Source organism: Nicotiana attenuata, unplaced genomic scaffold (assembly GCF_001879085.1).
Source record: "Nicotiana attenuata strain UT unplaced genomic scaffold, NIATTr2, whole genome shotgun sequence".
In the NCBI taxonomy this organism is placed as follows: Eukaryota; Viridiplantae; Streptophyta; class Magnoliopsida; order Solanales; family Solanaceae; genus Nicotiana; species Nicotiana attenuata.
Genome location: NW_017671231.1, coordinates 68,930 through 82,723, shown reverse-complemented (window position 1 = coordinate 82,723; position 13,794 = coordinate 68,930). Strand labels below are relative to the sequence as shown.

Below are 13,794 nucleotides of genomic sequence, written 5' to 3'. Positions count from 1 at the left end.
TAGTACAAACTGGAGATTAAAGCGGTCGGTAGCTTTTCACCATAACATATTACCTCCGCTACAAGTGTAATAAGGAAGATATCTATAAATCTTTCCTTTATTATCCAGTCTCAATAATCTAACCGCTTTCGCTTACTTGGAAACTGAATTAAGTGTTCTTTGAACTTACTACAACAACAAACTACCTTATTTGTTAATCAATTGTGTTTCTTCAAATAGTATAATTTGGCCTCTTCCAGGCTCCTCAATTTTAATTGGTACTCTACACATATTCATCAAATCCCTATGGTGAAATATCTGCTTTATAAAGAGAACATGGCCATATACCATTATGAGTTATGGTCACAAATTTAATATGGCAAAGATTCTGTTTCTTGCATTACCGTGTCTTTTAGAGTAAGTCACGAGTGTGCCAAGTACATTATTTTGGCGTACAGATAGTAACGTGGAGGCAGTATGCATTCATGCCATAATAATTGACATTATTTTTTATTCATCCAAACCTCCCTCTAGAGGGAAGTGTTTAATTCCCGACTCAACTCGGATGGGACTAGCGGAGTGTTCATATTCTTCCAAGAATGATAGTGTAATTTATAAACAGGATGTGTGTACATTCACATTTCATGATGATGGACCATAATGCAGCCTCTGATATTGGCTTTACAGGAGAATCTTCATTGTCAAATGCGGGTATGACAAATACATTGACCTTCAAGAGTGTAAGTGATCTATTGTTTTGAGGAATCCCAGATCATTATCCCTCCCGTCGAGTGTATCACAGAGGATGAGACATACAATCGGGGCTGGATTGCCACGCGTCCACGATCACATTGTGGATACCGGTCAGCGGCGGGTGGGGTAGATAAATTTTGTTTCTTCGAGACTGGTGACATAAATGCTCATCGCGATTGCTCGTTAAGGTGGAGAGGTGAGCGGTGATGCAAATCAATGGGAGGACGGGGTTTTCACTTGTTGTGCTCACATCATTACGAATGACTGTTGGATCATGCAAGACATAGAAATTTTTACCTACTTCGAGTGGTATTCAAGATCTTACTTAACTCCATTAGAGTTATAATTCAAAATTTAGTTCGTCCTTTGATTGGTATTTGGGATATCAAAATAGATAAAATATCAAAATTTTAAAAGAAGAAAATATAAAGTAAAACACTTACCTTAAAATATAAATTAATCACAAAGGAAAATTTATGGAAACAATGCGACAATCATTATGCTCAATCCCAAGCTTCTACTCAATTATAGGAGTCTCGTCTGATAACGTGTTATGTAATTAAATAGAAACAGAGAAGAACAATATTGCAGAGAAAGAGAGAGAGGAATTCATATTAATTTTGGGGTCCAATTACATGGAATAGAACCCTCTATTTACAAGGAGAGAGGACTTAGCTCACCAAGTAATAAGAACCCTAGATTCTCTCTAAAATAGACATTTGATGAATAGCGCTTATAATACTATTTTAGTCGCTTATTAAACACTCTAAATTTACTGTCCCACTCTTAATTCGATGTTTGCGCTCTCCATCTTAATCGCTAGTTTTTTTGCACTAACGTGTTTGTTTTCATATGCCTTGTAGGAGTTGATTCCGAGATATATAACTGTTATGGATAGTGAATTCAAGTGATTTGAAGCTTTTAAGTCTGTAGTAACAGCCCAAAGAAATTAAGCCGGATCGTATATCGGGATCAACGGATGATAAAACACAAAACGACAGACTCGAGTAGGCATTATCGGACTGTTCTAGTAAATTGCACATAACTTTTTGCTCAGAACTCCATTTGGCTCCAGGAATATATGTTTGGAAACTAACTCAAAGGCGCTACAACTTTTCACGTTTTACGTTTCCAAATTCCAAACGCTAAAGTGAAAAAACCGATTAAAACTGCCGACTGCAACTGACGCCGTGTCAGACACTGCTGCAGATCTGAAGGCCACTCTGGCCGCGGTCACTGGCGTACCGCAGTAGACCGCGGCATAGCGATGACGCTTAAATTTCAGGGACTAAGTTACAAAACAGCGGTTTAAGCCCTAAACAACCCTATATTAAACGAAGGACAAGCCCGGCCGAAGAAAGAGAGAATGATTTTTGAAAGTAGCGAGAAAACATCAGAAGGGAAGCTAAAGGCAAGGAATCATTCGGACATCAATCTTTAATATTCTTCTTTGTTCTTTTACCTTTGAATATATATTCTTTTGATATTTTTTTGATTTTTCCCTCACGATGCTAAGCTAACTTATTCTAATCTAAGTTTCTTGAGGTGTAATAACGCGTTGGGATGAATTGATTGTTATATAAGTAATAGAGATTGAATTAGTTTTAAAATCTCAATTGTTCAACTACGTTCTTGATTTGCGAAAGAGGATCCTCAGATACCGGTGTCCTATTGTAGTTATGTATGACTGCTGAGAAGAGAGTCTGCGAGGTATTGTAGGCTAGTGTGTGTTGAACAAGGCACACTCCCGGAGTGTGATGATGCGAGATCATAACGCGGGTTTTAAGGGTTGGAGTTAGAGAGTAAGACGAGTGACCTCGGGTTGCGACGTAACGTGAACTGTTGGGAATGCGAATTTAGCTACGTAGCTTGATGGAGAGGGTGCAGTGCGTAGTAAATTATCCATAATTGCTTGAGAGATATTTTATGATAGGGAGGTTCATGATTGATAGATGGGCAATCTAAGTCAACGCTGTAAGAAACATTACATACCAAGGAAATAATCAACGGACGGGGGAAACCATTACCTCTTAGACCCCTTATTCTAATTGTTACAATTCAAGCATAGTTAGTTTTCAGCTGTTATTTATTTGTCAAATTCTTGTCTTCTTAGTGATATAAATCAATAACAGCTAATCCTTAGCTTCTCTGTGGATTCGACTCCGGACTTTTAGACCCGAATTATTACTTTTTGCACGAGCCGCTTATCCTTTTAAGCTAGAGTTGGCGGTGAGGGTCAAAATGTTTGGGCGCGCCGTTGCGGTCGAGAGACTAACGGGGGCCGTGTTAGTGTTAGCGTTATAAGTGGCTAGGTTCAAGTTTAACTTTAGTTTGTTTATTTTTTTTTTATAAATGTTGATTTGAGAAAACCATGCAGTCTTTGGAATTATGGGAATTTAGGTTAGATAATTCTGATTATTGATCTCCATACTATATTGTAAAGGAAAACCACCCGTAGCAAAATTGTTCAATAACGTTCCGAAGAGCGAAGTTATGTGCACCAACGGCTCAATCGTATTTGCTTGAAGTTGTTTGTATTGTGTGTGTTATATATATGTCTATTCCCTTCATGTTTGTTTATATTCTTATTTTCCCTCCAACCTCTTCTCTACTATGAGTGTTCTACCTTTCTTGTGAGATTGATTAGGAATCAAATGATATCCCTGGGAATGGCGGACTCAATAGGTATCATATTTATTGACTAAAGTGTCCTCAACAAAACAATTATATATCTAATCTATCATATTATAAACTATATATGCAACTATTCGCAAGTATCCAATTGAGTCAGTGGTGGATAATGTGGTCGTCAACAAGCCAAATTAGGATAGTTAGCTCTTAATGTATATTATCATGAATATGGTGTATTGGATATAGTTCATGGAGATAGAACCATCAAACAAACCTAACAACTGAATTTGGAGGATGTCAATTTAAGAACGAGTAATACTAGAGGTCAACTGCAATGACGTTGAAGTATATCTATAATTTTAGTCTCTAGTGTGATTGTGTTGAGGAGTGTAAAAATCTTTGAAGTTCATGTATTTGAGCCGTCCTATCCTATAACATCTCTCTACATTATGTTCAGTTATTCGGTAATGGGAAATATTCACTCTTTATGAGCATAAAAAGGAGTCCAAATATATGAAGATTAGATGACCTTATATTTTGGATTTCTCGAATGGCCGTCTACTCAATTGTGACACTCTCTCTTCGGTCGAGAGCCAATATATTCTATAATATATCTTTAATTTTTGGCTGCGCAAGAATTTGTACCGCCCAAGAGCATAATCATAAGCTTTGATAAGTCTTAAAACTTGGTTTCAAGTTCGATTGATGAGCGTCGGAGTGGTGTAGCTAAAATAAATGCGCGTGCCGTCGACGTAAAATCAACACTTGTTGGTATCAATCTCACTTTATTGCTTCTATTTTTTGTTTATTTTTTAATTTGTATTTTTGGTAGTGTCAATTTTTTTTTTTTTAGAGAGAATGAAAGCAAAGTTATTGCAAGGACTGCATGAGAGATAGCATGGAGAGGAGCGCGAGTAGAGTGGCGTTGAGACTAGTGTGTATGGGTGTACTCCGCTATCTGATATCCTATATCTCATATACTATACCCCATGAACTGCTATCTCTCCTTTCTCTACTATATCTTCTTATCCTATATATGGTCTATTGACTAGATGCTAGCGTAAGTAAGTTGGGATGATTGAGATGGTCTGGGTGACTTTTCATTCTATTTCTTTAAGCTATTAGTTTGAATGATAATGAGTTTTGTTTTAGGAGAGGGAGAGTGACTGGTTTTGCTCCGTTTATTTGGATCAGTTAACAATTTTCTTGGGGAGGTTTAATGTCTTAATAAAAAAGAGGATTTTCTTTGTAGGTAGTTAAAATTCCCCCTTGGTTTTTTCTTTGTGCCGCGGTTCTTGTCTCCCAAGTTTGATTTTGAATCGGGGGTTTTAGTTAGTTTGTTTTTTAAGGGAAAGATGCCAGTTGTGTTTGTGTTTCGAGAATGTGAGAGCAATAATCTCTTGACTTGTTTATGCTTCGTAGATATAGTTGAGTACTTGTGCTGTGAGCGTCTTAGTAGGACTCATTTTGACTCTCTTAGAATATTACCTAAATTGTATATCTTAATATTGTTAACTGCTTTGGATAGTGTGTTATGATCCAATCTCTCTGAGTGAGTATGTTGCGCATGTGTGTGTGGAAGATTTTGCAGTATTCGAGTGCATATGCATGTTGGCCTAAGACTTTGCCCGTTTTGTGTTGCAAAAGCGAAAATAGTTAGTGTTGTTCCGAGTCTTGGGAAGTGGGGATAAGGGCGTTTTCTTGTGAGCCAGGATATGTATGATGTTTGAGCCACCTAAATTGTTATGTATCGTAGAGTTAGACCTCTTTGAGCCTTAGTAATCCTTTTTATTTGGGCAACCAACATGTTACAAGCCTTTATCCATTTGTGTTGAATTAACCATCTATTTGAACCTTCAACCTCTCAGCGATGAGGCACTGGAATTTGTTGGTTATGAACTTTGTTAAAGAGTTAAAGTGTGGGTGGTTTGTTTGGCTTTTTGAGTGGAACTAATTAGATAAGCGAGAAAGGGTGCACTGTTTTGAAAAAGGAAGAGCCACGTTTGAATTGAAAAAAAAATATAGTTGGATTGTGGGGGGATGTGAAAAAAAAAATTCGCCTTGATAAGTTGTGCTTCTTGACGTACAGTGTCTTAAAGAAGAATGGGGGGGTAATTTTTTAACATTGATGTGAAGGTGAATTTTGGTGTACATGAAGTTTGGGGTTTAAAATGTAAAATGGGTAGGTAGTAAGAGAGGGTGGGGGCTTGAGGAGGTGTAGTCATCTTATATCTAAATATTCCTTACCCGTCCCGTAGCCTTACATTACAACCAAATAAAGTCCTAATGATCCCTAGACTTGAATTGAGCTCGGATTTATGAGGAGTAGCTACAATACGGGCAAGGCTTTTATGTGCCATCTTTGTGGCATATGAATTTATTTCTGAGAGTGAGTAATTCTTCTCTATTTTGAGGTTTCCTAAATGGGTTCTTAAGATTTATGTGTTGGAACTACTGCTCTTTTTGTTTGGTGAGGGCATTGATTCATAAGGAAAAGAATGTCAGTGACCTCTTATATTTAGCAGTAAAGTGGGTGATGTGTGAATAAACGTGTGTACTTGTGAGTCAAAATCTTGAGGGTAAGATGTTAGCGGCTTTTGTGTGCTTAGTGTTATTTTGAAATTAGCTCTGGATTGTGTGATGAGTTAGGAGAATTGTTTAAAAAGGTCGTGTCTATAAAAAGAAGTTGTAGCCTGACATGCTTCGAGGACAGCGAGATGGTTTAAGTGGTGGTGTGTGATATAGGGATATAATTACGTATTTTGGTCGCTTATTACACTCTAATTACTGCACTTTTAATGAGGTTTGCGCTTTAATCGCTAGTGCTGCGGGACTAACGGTGTTGTTTTATGCCTTGTAGGAGTGATTCCGAAAGTATATAGATGTTATGGAATGAATTCAAGTGATTTGAGGCTTTGAAGTCTGAGTTAAAAGCCCAAGGAATTAAGCCGGGATCGGATTCGGGGATCAACGGATGATTAAAACAACAAACTGGAAAGGGCTCGAGTGAGGCATATTGCGCATTGTCTAGTAAAATACACATAAAATTTGCTCAAAACTCCATTTGGGCTCCACAAATATATGGTTGGAAAGCAACTCAAGAGGGCTACAACTTTAATGTTTTACGTTTTTCCAAATTGCCAAATGGAACAGGGTAAAAAACCGCGATATGAAACTCGCGACTGCGGACTGACGCGGCAGAACACTGCTGCAAATTCTGGAAAGGCCACTTCTGGCCGCGTCCTATGGGAACGCGCGTAGGAACCCGGATAGGACGCAATAAATTTCAGGGACTAAAGTGAAAATACGAGATTTTAAGCCCTAAGCCCTATATTAAACGAAAGAAGTGAAAAACATCAGAAGGAAGGGCAAGAGCAAGGAGGATTCATTGGGCTATCCATCTTTAATCTTCTTCTTGTTCTTTTACCTTTGAATATGATTCCTTTGTGATTTTTTGTTATTTCATGAGTTAGCTAACTTTTCTAATCTAAGGTTTGGTGAAACCCTTGGGATGAATTGGTTGTTATAAAGGTAATATAATTGAATTAGTTTAATCTCTATTGTTTCAAACATATATTTGATTAAAGGATCCTCAATTAGCCGTCCTATTATTATGTATCTGCTTGAGAGAGAGTGCATATTTAGGTAGTTGTTTTGAACAACATCACTCGACGTAGTATAGGCGAAGCCATAACCGAGGTTTAGAGGTTGGATTGAGATAACGATACTCGGGTGCGATCTAAGTGAACTGTAATGCAAATCTAGCTAGCGTAGCTTGAAAGTGCGTTCTAGTAAATTATCATAATTGCTTGAGAGAGATTTATGATAGCTGGATGAGTTCATGATTGATAGAAGGCAACTAAGTCAACGCCTGTAATAAACATTACTACTAGAAAATCAACAACGGAGGAAATCATTACCTTTAGACCTTTATTCTAATTGTTTTACAATTCAGCATAGTAGTTTTCAGCTGTTTATTTATTTTCAATCTTGTCTTCTTGGTGATATTAAACAGATACAGCTAAGCCTTAGTTCTCTGTGGGATTCGACTCCGGACTTTTAGACCGTATTATATTTGCAGCGACCGCTTATCCTTTTAGACTAGAGTGGCGTGATCAACATTCACCATAAATAAAATTCTATTATAACAATTTCTCATCTATACCCTTAATAGTAATTGTTTTTGAAGATGAAGATCGCATATAAATAGAATAATATTACAATAAAGTATAAGATTATGTCTTAAGACATAAATAAGGGTAAAATAGTTCAAAAAAATCTTCTAATTTATGTTTCTAAGGGCCGTGTATAAAGATAAAATATAACAATAATTTGAGACGAATGGAGTATTAGATGACTTTGCACAATCTACTAAGGTACTAGATAACATGTTATTATCATGATTAGGATTATCCCTCAAGGACAGAATTCATTCTGATTTAGGGCATCTTGTCCAATATAGAGACAAAAGACATGAGATGAATCTCAAATTTGGAACACAAAATTATTGTTCTGCATTCTCTATCAATTATGTTGCTCTTTTGGCTTCAAATGTGAAGCTCTAGCACTAGGGTAAGGAACTTACCTGCACTTGGTATATTTTATTTATTAATTTGTGTAAACACTGCAAAGAGAGTCTCTAGGAATTTTTAGTAAATTTTTAAATCATTGATTCATGTCAAGAAAATCTTCCACGATCCAAAATAGCCATCATTTCCAATTGAGGTTACTTTGAGCATTTTCACATTGATTCAAAGGCTATGTGTACCAAAACTGAATAATGAAAAACAAAATTTACAGATCCTGCTTTATACATCAAAAAAAAACTGCGTAGATGTGAAATTAAGAACTCAGAAATAATAATCTACACAACAGGATTTGACATAAGCTGGTATTTTCAACATGATCATCGCCTTCGCAAAGATATCAGCTCTGGGAATGCCACCACACATGAAGTATGCGTCTGGGCGATTACACCCACTCATGGTTGGACCACATATTCCATTTACGCATGCATACAAAACCACCATTACGGCGCTTGCTCATCCTTTTTTTTCCTGCGTATGCTTAGTTTTATGCAATTCAGTAGAGATACAGTATTGCGTAAATCAAACTTGAAATATGTGGACAACAAAACTTGAATACTCAGCAATTTAAAAAGTGTATAAATTAAGCATCCAATTGCTTTTCCACAAACCCCTGAAACAGTTGTGATTTAGAAAAGAAGCAACTTGGCCCTTCCTCCTCCAGTTTCGTTGGATCTTACAAATTGTAAAAGGGTCAGTTTGAAAAAAAGAAGAAGTAATTAGGTGAGAAATGGGATCAACTAATAAAACGAAACAACTTGAAAACCTAAAGGATCACCACTGTCTATTATAGAAACAGCGGACGAGTGGTTTTAGCATTACAAAATTCTGAACAGAACATTCCTAACAGGTTGGCCTAAGTCCAAGAGTAATTACATTTAGAACTAACCTCCTCCAAAAAAGCACAAAGCAAAAAAGAAATCTGAAAAAGATGTTTTCTACGAGTAAAAGCACATAAATGCAGCACCCTATCTGTGGAAACGAAATTTTCAATTAACTAGAGAACTTTGGGCGTTAATAACATGATAATTAATCAAAGGAAATACTACCAAAATATCAACTAAGTAAGGTCTATAACAGAAATGACAAGTATAAAACAGGTATACCGGAAAACAGAAGGGAGATTTGGTGTTGCCACTCCAAAGTAAAGAGACAGCATAAACAGGTAAGATACCAGTACGCTTATTGGCCTAAAAATGGCCTCCACTCTATCCAGTGATTGCTTCAGTCGTCCAGAATTCATATTGAACAATGGTTCACCGTTCCTACAGCCCATCAAATGGAAAAATCAATACCAGAATAATCAATCACTAGATCATAGCGCAAACATCAAGTTTCCGTCACTTTAATTTAAAAGCACAGTGACAGGCAATGGCGGAGCCGAAATTTCACTGACGGGGGTCCAAAATATAAGGAAATAAATCCCAGAAAGGAAGCCAGGGGAGTCATTATATAGATATATATACAGAAAAAAGAATATTTTTTACGTAGCTACATAGTGTAATTTTCTGACGAAAGGGGTGTGATTAGACATCCCTTGAATACATGTGGCTTCCACCCACTATTGACAGGGGGTACAAAGCACAGTGATCCTCTTTACAATGAAAAAGGCATATCAAGACAAACAGAACTTACCCAGTAATTTCAGGAAGAAACTTAGTCTGCTCCTCCACCCGAAACGAAATCCACACCGGGACCTAATCCAAGTTGACATCTTATTCCGGATCCTGGAGACACCATCTCCACCCAAACAAGTCGTGAGCTTCCATTCCAGCCTGTGCATGCACTGAAAATTATGGCCTATTCCTACCTGCAAAAACTCGATGTTAAATCAATAAATATAGACAATAAATGTTGCAAGCAGTAAATACTTATTATGGGGGAAGAACAAATAGCTAAACCTGAAGATTAAGAAATTTTTTACGTGGATCTTTTTTCGATACAAGGCGCACTTCATGATGCAAAGGCTCACATACGAAACTCCATCGCCGTTCAGGGGCTAAAGGCTTTAAAACCAGTTTTGCCAGTATATCATTTCTTGGATTGTTATAAAACTGGTCAAGTTGTCTTCAAGTGGTCAGAAACTTGTAAAAAAACTGAAACACTAATATAGACACAACTTTTATAATACTTGAAAACCATACAGTTAACCACAGTGCTCGATGCAAAAAAATTCACATCTACATTTACATTGACAATTGCTATTCACTTTTAGCCTCCATCCTGAGAAGGATGACTGGCCAATAATTAGCATATTTGTCACTCAGTGACTATATTGCATTCCGCTGTTCCCATCTTAAGACACTATTTCACAACCGAGCACTAATCTATGATGGTTGAACCCTTCACCTTCAACAAAGAGGTGAAGAGTTCGAGTCATCAAGCGGAGCAGTAGAAAAAAATATGTTGCCCTCTATTCAAATAAAAAGCAAACACATGCTTACTATATCCAGGGCGGATCCTCACGGTGTCAACGAGTCAGTTGAACCCGCTTTCGCCAAAAAATACACTACATATATTAGTAAATCTCACATTTGAAACGGCAAAAATACGTTATAGAAATATAAATTTGAAACCCACTTTAACCAAGTGCACTGTCTCTTGAGGTGGTAAAGGGGGTTTCAAAATGAATGGAAGGTATTGCGGTTCGAATCACACGTTGTCCAAGGGCGGATCTACTAAGAGGGAAAGGGGGTTAGCCACCCGCACAACCTCGGCCAAAACGCTGTATGTGTATGTATGTATATTGTATGTATATATAGAAAACAGTCTGAGTAAGAAAAGGCTGTTTGGTGCCACTGGTCCAGCCTTATTTTCTGCCTTTAGGGCTCTGGGACGATGCCAAGTTGTTGCCTTTTTTAAATACTGTTCTGTTCCTTCGTTCTCCTTTTTTCTTCTTTCCTTTTCATTTTTTGCTTCTTCTTTTCTTTCTTATATATCCTTGTTTCTCTTTCTTCTTTCCTTTTCTTCTAATTGTTGCTGACTCTTTTTTCTTTAGAGTTCCTGTTGAATTTTTAAATTTTATAATTCTCGCTTCTATTTCAAAGTTTATAGTGTTCTCAAAAAAAAAAAAAAAAAATCTTTCTAGATGTATTAAGTTAGTTTGCTTTGAGTATCTAAATATGCATCTTTAGCGAGTTTTAGTCCTATTTGTCTGTTTTTTGTCAAATTATAAACTCCAGACATATGAAAATTCGTCAAAGACAATTATAAATAAATAATACTAATTTTGTATTGATATTGATTATATTAGTGAAGTTTTATGCTTTGCTCACCATTATTTAAATTATTTATTTGATCGATTTGTCAATAATAAACCCCAAAAGACGTAAGTAATCCCGAACCGAATCAACTCAAAGTCAAAAGCAATATGGCACCCATAACTGTTAAATATTGGATCCGCTCCTGCTTGTGTGCCCCTTGTACTTTTGTTTTGTAATCTCTAGTGGGCCGGAGTTAGTGTTGTAAAAGACAAGATTGTCCCTTCTGAATTATATATTTTTACCTTTGTCTTTTTTCTATTTCATTTTTTCTTTCTTCTTGAAATCAAATAAACATTGTTACAGTTTACCTTACTTCAAAAATTAAACCTATCTATCGAGTGAATTTGTTGGTTTTTCTTTTTTAAATTTTGAATAAACATTAAAAGCATTATTTGTTTAAATTATTTAAGAACAAAAAAAATGTTCAAACCCTACTTGTCTCACCCGACACTACTTATGTGAATAGCCACCGTCATATTTATTGAAACCCGATTGTATAAAATTCTGGATCCGCCACTGACTATATCCATTGGTCTGAACACTCTACTTTTGACCTCAATGGTTTTAGATTACTCGAGCTTTTCAAGTAGTCATTTATTCTAAGATGTATGCGTCCAATGCTAAACAGACACTCAATCAAGCACCCAACTATCATAAAATTTATAGTTTCTCTCTTTCAATCTTTAAAATGTATTTGGACAAACACTAACATTGCAGCTATACTTCACCAAAATCAGCAACAACAACAACACCCCCAGTGTAATTCTCACAAGTGGGGTTTGGGGAGGGTAGTATGTACGCCAAACCTTACCCCTACCTTCAAGAAGGAAGAGAGGTTTGTTTCCCAAAGACCTCCGGCTTAGGAAAAAATAAAGAAGGGCAGTACCAATACACCATTATAAAACCCAAGCAAAATACAGTGATACAAAACTAAATGAGTTAGTTTGTAATTAGAACGCTCGAAACAAAAAGGAACGATGTGTAACATCCTCGTCGATCTTTTCATCCAAAAATCATTGAAGATCAAAACATAACATAAAACATAGCTATAAATTCATTAAAGAAATGTCTAAGGAACCCCACTTAAGGCGTAAGGAGATATTCACATTTGAAACAATATCCAAAAGACATTTCAAATACAACAAATAACTGAACTTTCACTCCACCTAAATGCATCCCATCTTTATTATTCATTTCTTTTAAAAAAGAAAAGCACATGATAATTTAACTCTATCTCTTTCAACAAAAAACAAAACAAAGCATCAGCAAATTACACATTATAAGAAAGCATTTGGCAGGAATTAGGAATGATAAAAAAAATGGTATGGAAAAGAAATTAGCACCTCCAAGTAACGCCAACCCGAAAACCCTCAATTTCTTCTAAATTTGAGAAAAAGCTCTGAAGGCACCAAATTTACTTTGTAAAGATCTTCCCATGATGTCGTTCTTCTCTACTTGGGCCACCCTCCTCCCATTTTCACACCCAAAACATCAAATTCAAACTGCAATATGCCAAAAAACATAGTCAAAATCAAAACTATACAAATTTAAATTCATAAATTTTGTGCAGATTTCAGTTTTAGGAGAAATAATGAATATACGAGAAAACCCAGCAACTTCATACCTTTAACTGGATTGGAATTTTGAAGTTGTAATTTTTAAGGGTTGAAGACAATTGCTTCAAAAAGAGAGAGAAGTGACACTAGCAGCTTCGAGTTTTGGGCTCCGGTAACACGATACTGTAAATTTTGCACAAAAGACCAAAATAATAAAAAATAAAAAAAAGGACATATTAGAAAAAGATCCAACCTAAATAATAAGGTGTTCTAAAAAACCCGAAAAACCGAAAACCAAACCAAACCGACCAAAAAAACCGATACTTTGGTTTAATTTGTTTTTGGGTTTGAATTTTAAAAACCGATCAAATTTGGTTTGTTTTGTCTTAATTAGAAAAAATCCGAACCAAACCGACTATAGAGTAGCTATTTCAAAATTCATTAGTACACAATATATGTATATTTTTATATAAAGTTCCAAAAAATTAGGGGTAAGTGTTAATAGTTTGCACTTTTAGAATAGTTTCTTTACCTTTACGTTTTAGTTTGATTGGTAGTTTCTTTGTAAGTTGTAAGAATCCATTTCGTGTGTTAAAATATATATTTTTAATTAAGTCCTTAATTATTCATCACTATTGATTCAATTATCATCAATATATCTTGGTAAATTAATAGATTTCTCACAAGGCAATGAATTGATAGTATTACGTTGAAAATGTGGTCTCCGGAATATGTGTTTGTAGTGCAGTGCTTATATTTAAGAAAAACCGACAAATACCGAAAAAATCGAAAAAACCGAATCGAAAAAAACCGTCTTCTATTTAATACGCTATACTGACTGACCATGTTACGTGACTGCATAAGTGTTTATTTTATACGCTATACATAACTTTTAAAAAACCGCATATATCCTGATTATGACCCACCAATAATTTAACTGACATAACAGTAATTTAAATGGCGTACAGCGTCTATTTAAAGAACGCTATACGTCAAAAAAAATTCAATTCCCACTAGCCATTTCCT

At 35.9% G+C, this 13,794-nt stretch overlaps 1 pseudogene; it reads right to left on the bottom strand.

The window, feature by feature from the left end:
• Window positions 1-1,855: 1,855 nt before the first annotated feature.
• LOC109206861 lies at window positions 1,856-12,651 on the bottom strand (annotated as a pseudogene).
• Between the last annotated feature and the right edge of the window lie 1,143 nt (window positions 12,652-13,794).